Consider the following 14217-nt stretch of genomic DNA (forward strand, 5'->3'; position numbering starts at 1 on the left):
GCATGTACCTTGGTTGCAGGCACATCCCCAGTGGGGGGTGTGCAGGAGGCAGCTGATTGATATTTCTTGTTAATCAATGTTTCTAACTCTCTATCCCTCTCCCTTCCTCTCTGTAAAAAATCAATAAAATATATTTTAAAAAAATAAAATAAAAACCAATGGAAAAATATCCTCAGGGTGAGCATTTACAGCAGCAACAACAACAACAAATATATACTTATATGTTTTTATTGATTTCAGAGAGAGGAATGGAGAGGGGGAGAGAGATAGAAACATCAATGATGAGGGAGAATCATCATCTATCTGCTGCCTCTTGTACCCCCACTACTGGGGATCGAGCCGCAACCGGGGCATGTGCCCTGACCAGGAATCAAACCTGAGACCTCTTGTATCCTGGCTGATGCTCAACCACTGAGTCACACCAGCCGGGCTATGTGTTTCTGTATAAAGACACCTTATTTAATATAGTATATTGTTGATTCATTATAATTAAACTCATTGTCAAAAGCATTATAACTCTTGCTTTAATGAAACTTATCTAACACATATTTTCTTTAAAAAAATTTTTTATTGTTTTTTTACAGAGAGGAAGGGAGAGGGATAGAGAGTTAGAAACATCGATGAGAGAGAAACATCAATTCAGCTGCCAGATGTGCCCGCAACCAAGGTACATGCCCTTGACCGGAATCGAACCTGGGACCCTTCAGTCTGCAGGCCGACGCTCTATCCACTGAGCCAAACTGGTTAGGGCCTAACACATATTTTCTCCATAAGATACATCACAGCCTTCTTTCAATTAAGAGCAGACAGCAGTACTTCAGTACTCCATTTGGGGACTTTTTTTTTTAAACGTTGAGTGTTTTATTTATTTATTTTTCTCCCTTTACTTTATTTTATTATTTTTTCCCATCACCGTTTATCATCCATATATCCTCGTTCACCACATCACTCCCAGTCACCACATCATTTGGGGACCATTTTCAACATCACAAACAAAAAGCAAAAAAATGTGAAAAATGTGTTCCTAAATATACCTCAAAAAGGACACGTAAGTATTAAAGCTAAAACAAGAAGGCAGAGTGTTGTCTTCTTCAACCTCAGCTTGAAAGTGTACATTGGGTGATTGGATTTTCATCAGTCTACCTGTCATGCAAATGACCGTGAAAGCATCATGAGTATTGATTTTGGCCTTACAAATAAATTTTTGGCAAGAAGGCAAATTTGAATATAGAATCAGCAAACAATAGCATCAACTCTGTGTGTATCATGTTTATCTTTCATTCTTTCTCTGTTGAAATTTCATATCTTTTTACTCATTTTAGAAATATATTTTTTGCCCAGCCGGTGTGGCTCAATGGTTGAGCGTCAACCTGTGAACCAGCAGGTCATGGTTTGATTTCTAGTAAGGGGCACATGCCCAGGTTTCCAGCTGGATCCCCAGTAGGGGGCGTGCAGGAGGCAACTGATCAATGAGTCTCTCTCATCATTGAGGTTTCTATCTCTCCCTCTCCCTTCCTCTCTGAAATCAATAAAAAAAGATTTTTTTAAAAGTATGTATTTTTAGGAAAGAATATATATTTTTTTAAAAATCTTTTTTTATTGATTTTAGAGAGGAAGGGAGAGGCAGATAAACATCGATGTGAGAGAGAAACATCCATCGGCTGCCTCCCTTACGCACCCTGAATGGGACTGAACCAGAAACCTGGGCATGTGCCGTGACTGGGGATTGAACCTGCAACCTTTGTTGCACTGGATGATGCTCAACCAACTGAGCCACACTGGCCAGGGCAAGAGTATATTTCTTTGCCTCACTGAGCATAGTTACAATAGCTGTTTTAAGTCTTTTTATAATAATACCAACCTGGTTCTATGTATGTAAAGTAATTTTGGATTGTATTTGTACATTATTTTTAAAAATATATTTTATTGATTTTTTCCAGAGAGGAAGGGAGAGGGATAGAGAGTTAGAAACATTGATCAGCTGCCTCCTGCACAGCTCTTATTGGGGATGTGCCTGCAACCAAGGTACATGCCCTTGACCAGAATCGAACCTGGGACCTTTCGGTCCACAGGCCGACGCTCTATTCACTGAGCCAAACCGGTCAGGGCTATTTGTACATTATTAATATTATATTATGGTGACTCTGGATTCTGTAATCTATACTAATAAAAGCAGAATATGCTAATTAGACTGGACATCCTTCCAGACAACCTTCCGGCTGAAGCTGGGGCTGAGTGGGAAGCCTGGGTCCTGGGTGCCAGAGGGAATCTGGTGCTGGCAGCTGGGGGAAGAAAGACCTACTCTTGCACGAATTTCGTGCATTGGGTCTCTAGTCTTACTTTAAAGACTGTGTACTTTTGTTTTATTAGGCAATTGACTTGGTTAGACCCAACTGCAAATATTGTCTCATCTGTGTGGATGGCAGGGGGAATTTTTGAGGCCAGTATTTCAGCTTTGTTCTCACCCCAAGAGAGCTGCCCCCCCTGCCCCCCATCCTCTCTGGTGAACCAGCTGACCTATGGTTTAACTTACTGCTTTTAAATACAATGAACTACCAGCCTTCTCTTATTTGCTTACAAAATCTTCATTGTTTTAGAGAGCACCCTTAGACTTGAACTTCTCTGCACTGTTTCGAATAAAGTCAGTTCCTTTGGAGAGAGTGTCAGATCTCTCTGTTTTTATGAACGGCCTTGTCCCCTGGGGGAAATCTCTTAGCCAGTACCCTGGGTGCTGGGTTGGAGTGGTAGGCAGCCTCTGATCTTCTCAGCTGGCCTCTCCCCGGAAGGGAGCCTCTGTCCTGAGTGAGCTGAGGTGTGGACAATTGGGGCTCCGGTGTTCCTGGCCAGCCGCACCTGGGATAAAGCCTCTTTCCATTGCACCTGTCCCTTGATTGGGAGCTGAGAGGAGAGGAAGTCTTGTCTTCTTGGCCACACCTGCCCAGAGCTTCCATCAAAGTGGGCTGGGAATGGTGGTGGGGAGGGGAGGGGGAGAGGTGCGGATACGGAGAGGGAGCAGCAGGTTGTGGTGCAAATGCTGTAGATCCTCACTGTTCTTACTAAGTTTTAGCAGGTTTTCTTGAATAAATGTTTCCTCACCTCTGGAATCCTCGTAGGACAATTACCAGACTTTAAAACCATATTTGAAATAGTTTTCACCAGTTATATCTGTTTCACTTGGAAGTGGTCCATGGAATTCCTCATGCTGCCATCCTGGAGGTGAAACTTCACCTTTCTTGTCTTCTCTCTCTCTTTAAAAGTTAATAACAACTTCATTGGTATATCATTTACACATCATACACTTCTCCCATTTCAAGCGTACAATTCAATGGTTTTAGTTATATTCATAGGTATGTGCAACCATCACAATCAATTTCAGAACATTTTTATCACTTAGAAAAAGAAACCCCATACTCTTCAGCTATTGCCCTACCCCCCTCCATCTCTAAACAACCATTTATCTACTTTCTGTCTGAATAGAATTGCTCCTTCTGAAGATTTGATATAAATGGAATCACAGAATGTGTTCGTTTGTGATTGGTTTCTTTTTACCTTTTTTCTTGAAAGATAGTGTTGCTGATTTTTTAAAAATGTTTTTGTAGCCCTAGCGGGTTTGGCTTAGTGGACAGAGCGTCAGCCTGCCGACCGAAGGATCGGGTTCGATTCCGGCCAAGGGCACCTACCTCTGTTGCAGGCTCTTCCCGGGCCTTGGTTGGGGCACATGCATGATGCAACCAATCGTTGTGTTTCTCTCACACAATATTTCTCTCTGTTTTTCCCTCTCTTCCACTCTCCCTAAAGATCAATGGAAAAATATCCTTGGGTGAGGGTTTAAAAAAATGTTTTTGTAGATTGCTCATGTTTTTCACATGTAAAGTTGGTATGCCTGATTTTATTTTTTAATCCTTACCCAAGGATATGTTTCTTGATTTTCTTTTTCTTTCTTTCTTTTCTTTTTTTTTGAGAGAGAGAGAGAAACATCAATCAATCAATTGATGGATCAGTTGCCTCTTGTATGCAGCCCAACTGGGGATCCTACTCGCAACCTAGGTATATGCCCTGACCGGGAATCGAACCCGCCACCTTTTCGGTATACGGGATGATGCTCCAACTAACTGAGCCACCTGGCCAGGTTGCTGATTATTGAATTCTAGGTTGACAGTTATTTTCTCTCAGAACATTAAAGATTATTCTTTTTGTCTCCTGGGTTCACCTTTTTTTCTGTTGAAAATTTAGTCATCAATCCAATTGCTTTTCCTTTTCTCTTCGGCTGTTATAAGATTTCCGTTCCTTGGTGCTTCACAATTTCACTATGACATGTCTAATGTGGCTTCCTTTCTATTTCTCATGGTCCTCCTGTAATGTAAGCTTTCTAGCTATGAAGATTGATATCTTTCTTTTTAAAAAAAATATGTTTTTATTGATTTCAGAGAGGAAGGGAGAGGGAGAGAGAGAGCTAGAAACATCAATGATGAGAGAAAATCACTAATCAACTGCCTCCTGCACGCCTCCTACTAGGGATTGAGCCTGCAACCCGGGCCTGTACCCTGATCAAAATCGAACCCGGGACCCTTCAGTCCGCAGACCAACGCTCTATTCACTGAGCCAAACTGAAGATTGATACCTTTCAATAATTCTGGAAAATATTACCTTTTTTTCATTCTATTCTCTCCATCTGAAATTCGGTTAGATATATGTTAGACCTTCTTACTCTAATTGTCCATGCCACTTAATCTCTCTCTTTTTTGTTTTCTGTCACTTTATCTCTCTTGAATGCATCCTGGACAATTTCTTCAGATCTATCCTTCGATTCATTATTTTCTTTAGTTAAGCCTATTCTGTTTATTTCATCTATTGAGTTCATTTTAATTTTTATATATTTTTTCCTTTCTAGAAGTTCTGTATGGTTCTTTTTTCAAACCTTCTTATATGCTTGGTCATTCTTCACAGATTCTTATCTCTTGTTCAAATTTCCAAGCATCTTTTTCATTCCCGTAAACATATCAATCAGGTTAAGCTAGGTTACGCCGTGGTAACAAACAACCCGAACACCTGATTAGCTTCCAACAACAAAGCTTTTCCCACTGCAGTTTGGCTGGGCCTGTGTTCTATGTCCTTGTCCTCGCTCTGGGGCCGAGGCTGATGGGGGAGCCCGGTCCGGAACTTTGTTGGTTGTCGTGGCAGAGGAAGAAAGAAACTGGTGACACATTATTTGAAAAGCTTCTGTCAAAATGTGACACCTCTCTCTCAATCACATTTCACTGTGAGTCATGACTAACTCTCAGGGGGTGGCAAAGTGTAACTTTGCAGGGAGAGAAAGAGGTACCAGTGAATAGTAAAAATGCCCCCCATGGTAAAAAGTGTTCGCTGATCTTTCATTTCCGGGAGTTATAATGAGTGAAGTCGTTGCCAGGGCTAGACCTAAGGTGAGGCAAGCGAGACACACGCACACAATTTAAGGGGAACAAAAATCTCCTAATTAAAAATATAATTACTATTTTAAAGCAATATTTTTAAAAGCAAAATTAGTATAAAAATCCATGATGAATGAAATATCAACATTTTAAATTTATAAAGGCTCAACGTTAGTAACTTTTCCCCCTTTGCCTCTGACCCCAAGGTTGCTCAGCACGACACTGGGCTGTAGGTGTAATTCCGCCCTCTTTCCTGGCACCCCCTCTGCTTGTGTGTTTTATAGCTATCGATTGTGCGTTGCTCTTTCCCTTGGAACTTTATCTGCGGGAGAACTTTGAGTCCTTGATTGAGGTGGTGAACCGAACCTCTAGAACGAACCTGTGTCTGCTTGTGCTGGGTCCCCGGGTGCACTGCCAACGGGGGAGCCCTTTGCGTGCTGCTGTAGGTTTTCTGGGCTCTGAGGCAGTGGGCATTGGAGCACAGGCCACGAAAAGGCTGGATCGTGGCTTCGGGTTCCCAAGGGAGACTACTTTTTTCTTCTGCTGAAGGTGAAGGCAGGCAAGTTCCCAGGGTCCTTCCTTCCCGGAAATGCGTTCTGGCTGCTTTTATACGTCTTTAGACAGAGGTTGTAGGAAGTCCCGACCACAGCAGAAATCTCCCACTCTCTTGGTAGGGGGAGCCCTCCGTTTTATCTCCCGCCCCCCGCATCCCAGAAAACAAGCCGTGCGAAACTCAAGGTCTCTTCTGTGGAACAGAAAGCGTTGGGAGCAGAGTGACTTTGGAACTCCCTTATCTCAGGCCTCCTGACTTCGCTTCGGTTCTGGCCTCTGTAGGAATACTTTTTGTGCCAGCTCAGCAGTGATTTGTTTGTTTGGTTTTCTTAATATGTTTTTATTGATTTTTACAGAGAGAGAGGAAGGGAGAGGGAGAGAGACAGAAACATGCAGAATTGGTTGCCTACTTACTGGCTCCACGCATGTCTCTGAAGAGTCAAACTCCGCGCAGCTGCTGTAGGATTTGAGCCCCCACTGCCGGCTTCCTGGGGCCCCTGGGAAGGAGGTGTTGGTTTTGCCTGCAGGAGCCCCTTTGTGGGGTGACTGACTCACCCGTTTACCTGGGACTGAAAGTCCAGGGTCCCGTAAGCACCTCAATCCCAGGCAACCTGGAAACGGTTACCCTGGGTTACCCTGCCGTCGGTGGTGCTGGAGGACAGGCTTGGGGCAGGGGCTCTGAGTCTCTATCTTGCTCCTTGGCATCCCCTCCTCCCCCACCACCACCCTCCAGTCTGTGGATCTCAGTCCTTCCCCGTGCCTATAGGGGGCAGACGATGTGCTCTGCCAGCCATGGATCTTCCTGAGCCCCTACTCCAGTGGTTCTCAACCTTCCTAATGCCGGACCCTTTAATACAGTTCCTCATGTTGTGGTGACCCCCAATTTCATTGTTACAAATGGAACATAATTAAAGCATAGTGATGAATCACAAAAACAATATGTAATTATATATGTGTTTTCCGATGGTCTTAGGCGACCCCTGTGAAAGGATCGTTCAACCCCCAAAGGGGTCGCGACCCACAGGTTGAGAACCGCTGCCCTACGGCCACCTCACGGCCACCCATCAGGCTGGAAGCCAGGTGAGAGGACCGTGGTCAAGGGGCAGGACTCCTTGCTCAGCCCTTCCGAAGACGCTCGCTGTCCTCAGACTTAGGCCGGGCCAAGCTGCAGGCGCAGAGGACTCCCTTGGAGGTCAGAGCTTAACACCAGCCTCCAGAGCTGCTTTCACCCAAGTGCACTTCAGCCATGCTGCCGCCGCGTGCACGGCGGTCTTCCTGAGCCATGCTCCATGCCTGCTGCTCTCAAAACATTGTGAGGAGATTCGTCTCTACCCCACCCTTTTATTTATTTATTTTTATTATTATATTTTTGGATATATTTTTATTGATTTTTTTTAAAGAGAGGATGGGAGAGGGAGAGGGATAGAGAGTTAGAAACATCGATGAGAAAGAAACATCGATTCAGCTGCCTCCTGCACACTCCCTGCTGGGGATGTGCCTGCAACTAAGCACATGCCCTTGACCGGAATCAATCCTGAGACCCTTCAGTCCGCAGGCCGACGCTCTATCCACTGAGCCACACCGGTCAGAGCTACCCCACCCGTTTAGCAGATTCTCCGGAGAAATGCCTCCATGCAATTTATCTTAATACCAAGAGTAGGAGTTTCCCTGAGCAATCGCTTTGTTGTTAATCTCAGGGACTCTTGAAACTGTTATTGAGAAAGTCACTCTTTCTACATTAACTGCGGGAAATTCAGAGAAGACTTGTGCCTCCCACACAAAGCAAAAGGGCATCACTAGTCCACACTTCAGAGGTGTTTCTGGCTTGTGATGGCCCCACCTTGATTTTTCATTCTTCTTCCTTGTTCTTTTCTTTTCTTTTCTTTTTTTTTTATATTTTTATTGATTTTTTACAGAGAGGAAGGGAGAGGGATAGAGAGTTAGAAACATCGATGAGAGAGAAACATCGATTCAGCTGCCTCCCGCACACCTCCTACTGGGGATGTGCCCGCAACCAAGGTACATGCCCTTGACCGGAATCGAACCCAGGACCTTTCAGTCCGCAGGCCGACGCTCTATCCACTGAGCCAAACCGGTTTTGGCCCTTGTTCTTTTCTTTACTGAGGGAAACGTACATCCAATTAAGTACACAGATCTTAAGTATACAATCGGATGAGTTCAGACAACACAAATGTCGACACCATGTACCTTTCACACAGACTCTGGAGGCTTTGGCCAGAAATAAATGATTAAGATCTAAAGGGTTTTAGGGTTTGCAAACCAGGGACAGGACTAGGCAATATCCAGAGTGTTCAAAGAAAGAAAGGAAAGGTGTGAGTTCTGATAGTGACAACAACATTGTTGAGAAGAATCCGTCCTGCATGCTTCCCTCTGGAGCGGCCCAAGATGTCCATCCTCCGGGTGACGGGGGCTGGATAATGGGTGTCTGGTGGTCCGAGTGCATGGACATTCCCTCCTTAGTCCTTCGGGGTAACTGGGTTACCTGGAGGTTTGATGTATATGCAGGCTTTGTGGAAGGACTGGAAAGTTCAAAAGCTTAGGTTCTAAAGCTAGGGTCACAGACTAGACTAAGGGGCAAACACCAATTTGACTCAAAATTGGGAACGAATTATCTAGTTAAAATAATAGGCCCTGTCCGGCTTAGCTCAGTGGATAGAGCATCAGCCTGCGGACCGATGGGTCCCAGATTCGATTCCGGCCAAGGGCACATGCCTGGGTTGCGGGCTCGATTCCCAGTAGGGGGTGTGCAGGAGGCAGCCGATCAATGATTCTCTCTCATCATTGATGTTTCTATCTCTTTCTCCTTCTCCCTTCCTCTCTGAAATCAATAAAGAAATATATTTTTAAAAAATAAAATAAAATAATAGGATCGGTTCCTCATACCTCAGCCCACTGGTTTTAGTACTTCAGCAGCTTGATTATCGTGACTCCATTTTGTGTCTTCACTCTGTTCCTCAGACCTAACACCCAAATCAAAAGAAAGACCATTTCTACCACCCAGAACGTTCCCTCATAGTCCTTGAAAGTCAGCCCCACACCCTGAAACCACTCTTCCCTGCTTCTAATGAATTCTCTTACTGTTTTTCATGCATTCTTTCAAATGTCTTCAATCCTCTCTTGGACGGCGAAGGACATCAATAACTAGGATATTAACCTCTGGAGAAGCCCCAGCTGCGGCTCATTCCCTTACAGAGCTTACCTCCCCGACGGGAGAATGACAGCCACAGAGCAGGGGGTGCTGGGGAAGCTCCGAGGGGCGGATGCCACCCTCTCTGGCCTTCGGACCAGGCCCTGCTCCCCGCCTCAGGTCTGGAAACGTCCTCCACCTCTTACTGTCCAGCCTGAGTGCTTCCCAGGACACCTGCTTATGGATGACTCTCGTCTTCGTTTCATCGGTCCCTCTCCATCTCTAATCATCTGGACCTTCCACCTCCTTCAGCCCATCCCCAAACTCAGTCTCCACAGTTCATCCAATCAACCCTTCTTGCCGTGTGCCTGTCACTGTGCCAGGTGAAGGGGGTGGGGGGGCACTGAGGACTCTGTTAAGTGAGGGGCTTGCTGACCCACACGTGTAAAAGTCACCTCTCACTACACCTCTCAGAAGATGACTATCACCCTAAACCTCTGCACACCGGCCTCAACCGGGGCCCCCGGGAATGTAGCAATCTGTGCTCCTCTAGTTTATTGAGCAACTCAAACTATTTAGTTTATGGCTATTAGGTGCCCGGTTCCGACACTTGGGATACATCAGTAAACAAAGCAGTAAGGCCCCCGCCCTGGGGAGCTCACATTTTAACGGTAGAAGACACATAATAATTGTAATAAATCGGTAAATCCGGTGGCATGTGAGAACGCGACAATTCTATGGCAAGAAGAGAAAGAACGGGCCCAGGGGACTGGGGGTTCGGGGCTGGGGGCCAGGATTACGTGGCGTGGCCAGGGCAGACCTCCTTGGGCAGGTGCTGTTGGAGCAAAGGCTTGAAGGCGGGAGGGAGAGCTCCCGTGGGTCTCCAGGGAAGGCTCGGACTAGGCCAGCGGTTCTCAACCACTGACTCCTCCTCTTATCCAGAGGCCTTTTGCCAGGTTACGGAGACATTTTTACTTGTCACAAGTGTGTGTGTGTGTGTGTGTGTGTGTGTGTGTGTGTGTTGGGGCATCTCGTAGGGAAAGGCTGTAACAGTCAATGGTGCTGAAGGTGAGAAACCCTGGTCTCGTGGAGGGAAAAGCCAGTGTGAGGACCTGCAGCAGATGTGCGCTTGGTGCTCACAGAACTGCTCAGAGCCACCGGAGGCTGGAGGGCTGGAGCCAGGGTAGGGGAGGACTGAGCACTGCACTCCAGTGTGGTGAGGTGAGGAGCCACTGCAGCATTTGAAGTGGGAGAGTGACATCACCTCACTGAATGTGTCAGAGGCTCCGTGGGCTGCTGGGCACAGGCCGGGGGGCGGGGGCAGCGGGGGAGGTTGGAGGGGGTGTCAGAGTAGAAGCTGGAGCCACAGGAGACCAGTGCAGTGACCCCGGGAGCCAGCTCGGCCTCCTGCTCAGGCTTCCTCCTCTCTCCTTAAAGCTCTGACCCCCTTCCTCTCCTTCACTCTCAGCCGATGACCTGACCACAGACTTCACAGCAAAAGCAGAAGCTGCCAGAGGGGACTCCCATTCACACCGCAGCTCAAACCCTCCTCTCCTGGCCCAGGCCGAGCCCAGGGCGAGGGCCCAGGACGCCCCTGTGGCCCTTCCCTTCTACACGCAGGTGTGCTCTGGCATCTCCCAGGTGAAAACCAAAAATCAGATAGACAAGACTCTCCTGCAACACAGGAAACTCAGGATGGGGCCACCACTGAGTGCCAACCTCCTGAATTATGGAGTTCCTTTATTATGAAGGATCCTAGGGGTTCCCACGGATGCCGCTGTAATCACCGATGGTTATTGAACAGGAAAGGAGGAAAGGAAAGACTAGATCTGGGCAGGCCATGTGTACAGCTTTGCATTTAACCCCGCTGATTGATGGGGGAAGGGACTAGACAGAGGCAGTTGAGACGCATGCCCAGTAAGGTCTGAGTGACATGGGAAGGTGCCTACCTGTCTGCCACTCATACCTGAGAACAAATTAGTGGCCAGGATGGGCGTGGCCACTGCCAGCGCCCATAACCTCATCTCTCTCTATTTCTCTCTCGCTCTCTCTCTCTCTCTCCCTCTCTCTTCCCTCTCACGCTCAGGGTCCCTGGCTCTCCTGTGGCAGGGGGTGCATTCCCTTGTGCCCACGTGGCGCCTGGCCACGTTGGACTCCACACATGGGCTGACGGACTTGAGCTGATGCTGAACTTCACCGGCTGCAACATGGAACTGGCTCGGACACTGGCCCTGCCGCACGCCCAGCTGCCCCTCTTTCAGGACTGGCCTGGGGGCCATGGGACAGTGGACACTGAGGAACGTAACTCCTCGCCAGTAAAAGCTTCTACCACCTCTCATCCCCCTGTCGGGGCTTCTGAAATTCTTTTCCCAGTGGCACCCCGAGAACCCCACTCTCGTGCACAGTAGAGGTTTCCCACTCACACACTCCGCCGGCGGCACCACCCCCTTGCTGTGTGAATTCTTATCAGGACCACGAACTTTTTCAAATAAAACAGAAGGGCCCGGCCGGCGTGGCTCGGTGGTTGAGCGTTGACCTATGAACCAGGAGGTCACGGTTCGATTCCTGGTCAGGGCACATGCATGGGTTGCGGGCTCGACCCCCAGTGTGGGGCGTGCAGGAGGCAGCCAATCAATGATCCTCTCTCATCAATGATGTTTCAGTCTCTCCCTCTTCCTTCCTCTCTGAAATCAATTTAAAAAAACCAAAAAACAGAAAGGGAAAATTAAACATATTTAACAAAAATGATTAAATGCTGTCAGGGAGGGGGAGAATTCTCCTTTCTACCCTTCTTTAGTTCTGATGGTGGGACTGAAACTAAAATAAAAAAATTGGCACAGACTAGATTAAGAGGCAAACACCAATTGGATACATGCACGTGGGGGACCACATGGTGCTCACGTCATGAAATGAGGCTGAAAGAAATGATGAACTAGGCACCTTTTTACACTTTTCAGACAAAGAAACAATACATTTGTGAGAAACTGATAGAACAAAGAAAGTTAGTGTTCACTGGAAAGGAATCTAAGCAAGTTTTGGGCTTGGGTAGTAAATTAGGGAAGGCCGTGCAGGTTTGTTTACACAGGCTTTTCGGCTCTGGGTTTTATGACTCTTGTGATAAAGTTGTCTCAGCCCTCACGAGCAGGGTCCTTTCTGCATCTAGAGAGAGAGAGATGAGAGTCAGAGCTAGTGCTGCCTTCTCACATGATTTCAGTTTGAAATAATCACCATGCCAGTGTGAGATAACTTGGGGTGGCCTGCCCTGGGCCCCAACAATACCCTCCCACCATCCCTGAGGGCCCCCCTCAGCTACCCGCCCTACACACACACACACACACACACACACACACACACACACACACACCCCTTGGCAGCCAAACTTCACCCTCACCCGCTGCAGTCTGGTTTCTGCCTCCATCTCCACGGAATCTATTCTAATCTCCGTGTTACGTCAGCACAGCTGGCCCCGCTCTGAGGGGGTCCTGAAGCCGTGGGGCCGAGGTCGCCTGAAATGCAGATTCTCCCTGGCAGAATCAGAAAGCCTGAGGATGGGCCCCCAGCAACTGGTGTTTTGTTTGTTTGTTTGTTTTAAGAAGCTTAAAGAGAGGAAGGGAGGTGGGGGGTGGGGGGAGAGAAACATCAGTTGGATGCCTCCCTCGACCAGGAATCGAACTTGCTGCCTTTTGGTAAACAGGACGATGCTCCAATCAACCAAGCCACTTGGCCAGGGCGCCGCTGGTGTTTTGACAAGTCCTCTAGGTCAGCGGCCGCCAACCGGTGGTCCGTGAGGTCCGAAAGGTGGCAACCGCTGCTCTAGGTGTCTTAGATGCACCCTAAAATCTGCTCTGTCACTTTAAGGAAGAGCCATGTGCAGCAGAAAAAGCAACAGGCAGAAACCAGACACTGAGTTAGCCCTGGATTTTGTACACTTTCGCTTTGCCTCCCTGAGTCTAGGTTTGTCTTCGTCGAGAACATGGGGATTCTAACACCACCACAGAGGTTTGCTGTGAGGATTAGGTTAAGGAACACTGCGTATCCACGGCGCCATCCGAACACGGCTCTTGGCGCACAACTCGGCCCGAACGCAGCCGGCACCGTTAGCGCTGGGTGCGATTCGTCCTCCAGCGGGCAGCTGTGCAAATGTGGGCACGGCCCCCGCTTTCTCAGGCTCACTGTTTCTCCTCTGTAACACGCAGATAACAACCTCCACCTCCCAGGCTTGTTTGGAGAATCAAAGAAGATAAAACATGAAAGCAGCATTTTATCTGAGCTGAAACATGAAACTGTGACAGCACGAACTAAAACGCCAAAGATGAAAAATGTGCAACCTAAACACCAACACAAGATGTGCTGGGGCTCGCGTGCGGGCTCGCACCCGCTGCCCCTGGGCTCCCACCCGCTGCCCCTGGGCTCCCACCCGCTGCCCCTGGGCTCGCACCCGCTGCCCCTGGGCTCCCACCCGCTGCCCCTGGGCTCCCACCCGCTGCCCCTGGGCTCCCACCCGCTGCCCCTGGGCTCGCACCCGCTGCCCCTGGGCTCCCACCCGCTGCCCCTGGGCTCGCACCCGCTGCCCCTGGGCTCGCACCCGCTGCCCCTGGGCTCCCACCCGCTGCCCCTGAGCTCCCACCGGGGGCCGGCGCCGCATTAGGCTGTGGGGATCCAGCAGGGACCAGGCCTTTGAAGTTGCTCATAATTTAACGTTCAACTCAATTAGACCAGTGTACACTGCTCATATTTCTACAGGGAAACATATATAGAATTGTGTGTGTGTGTATATATAACTTATTTATATAATTATTTACATTTATTAAAATATAAAAATTATATTTGTATTTCTATTCATACATACATAACTACAAAATTCTCTTTACATATATTTAATATATAAAACTTTATCTCCTCGTTGGCCTGCGGACTGAAGGGTCCTGCGTTTGATTCTGGTCAAGGGCACATGCCTGGGTTGCGGGCTTGATCCCCAGTGTGGGGCATGCAGGAGGCAGCCGATCAATGATTCTCTCTCATCATTGATGTTTCTATCTCTCTCTCCCTCTCCCTTTCTTTCTGAAATCAATAAAAATATATTTTAAAAAACTTTATAAGTGTGTG

The sequence above is a fragment of the Myotis lucifugus genome, unplaced genomic scaffold, assembly GCF_000147115.1.
Source record: "Myotis lucifugus unplaced genomic scaffold, Myoluc2.0 scaffold_690, whole genome shotgun sequence".
Classification (NCBI taxonomy): Eukaryota; Metazoa; Chordata; class Mammalia; order Chiroptera; family Vespertilionidae; genus Myotis; species Myotis lucifugus.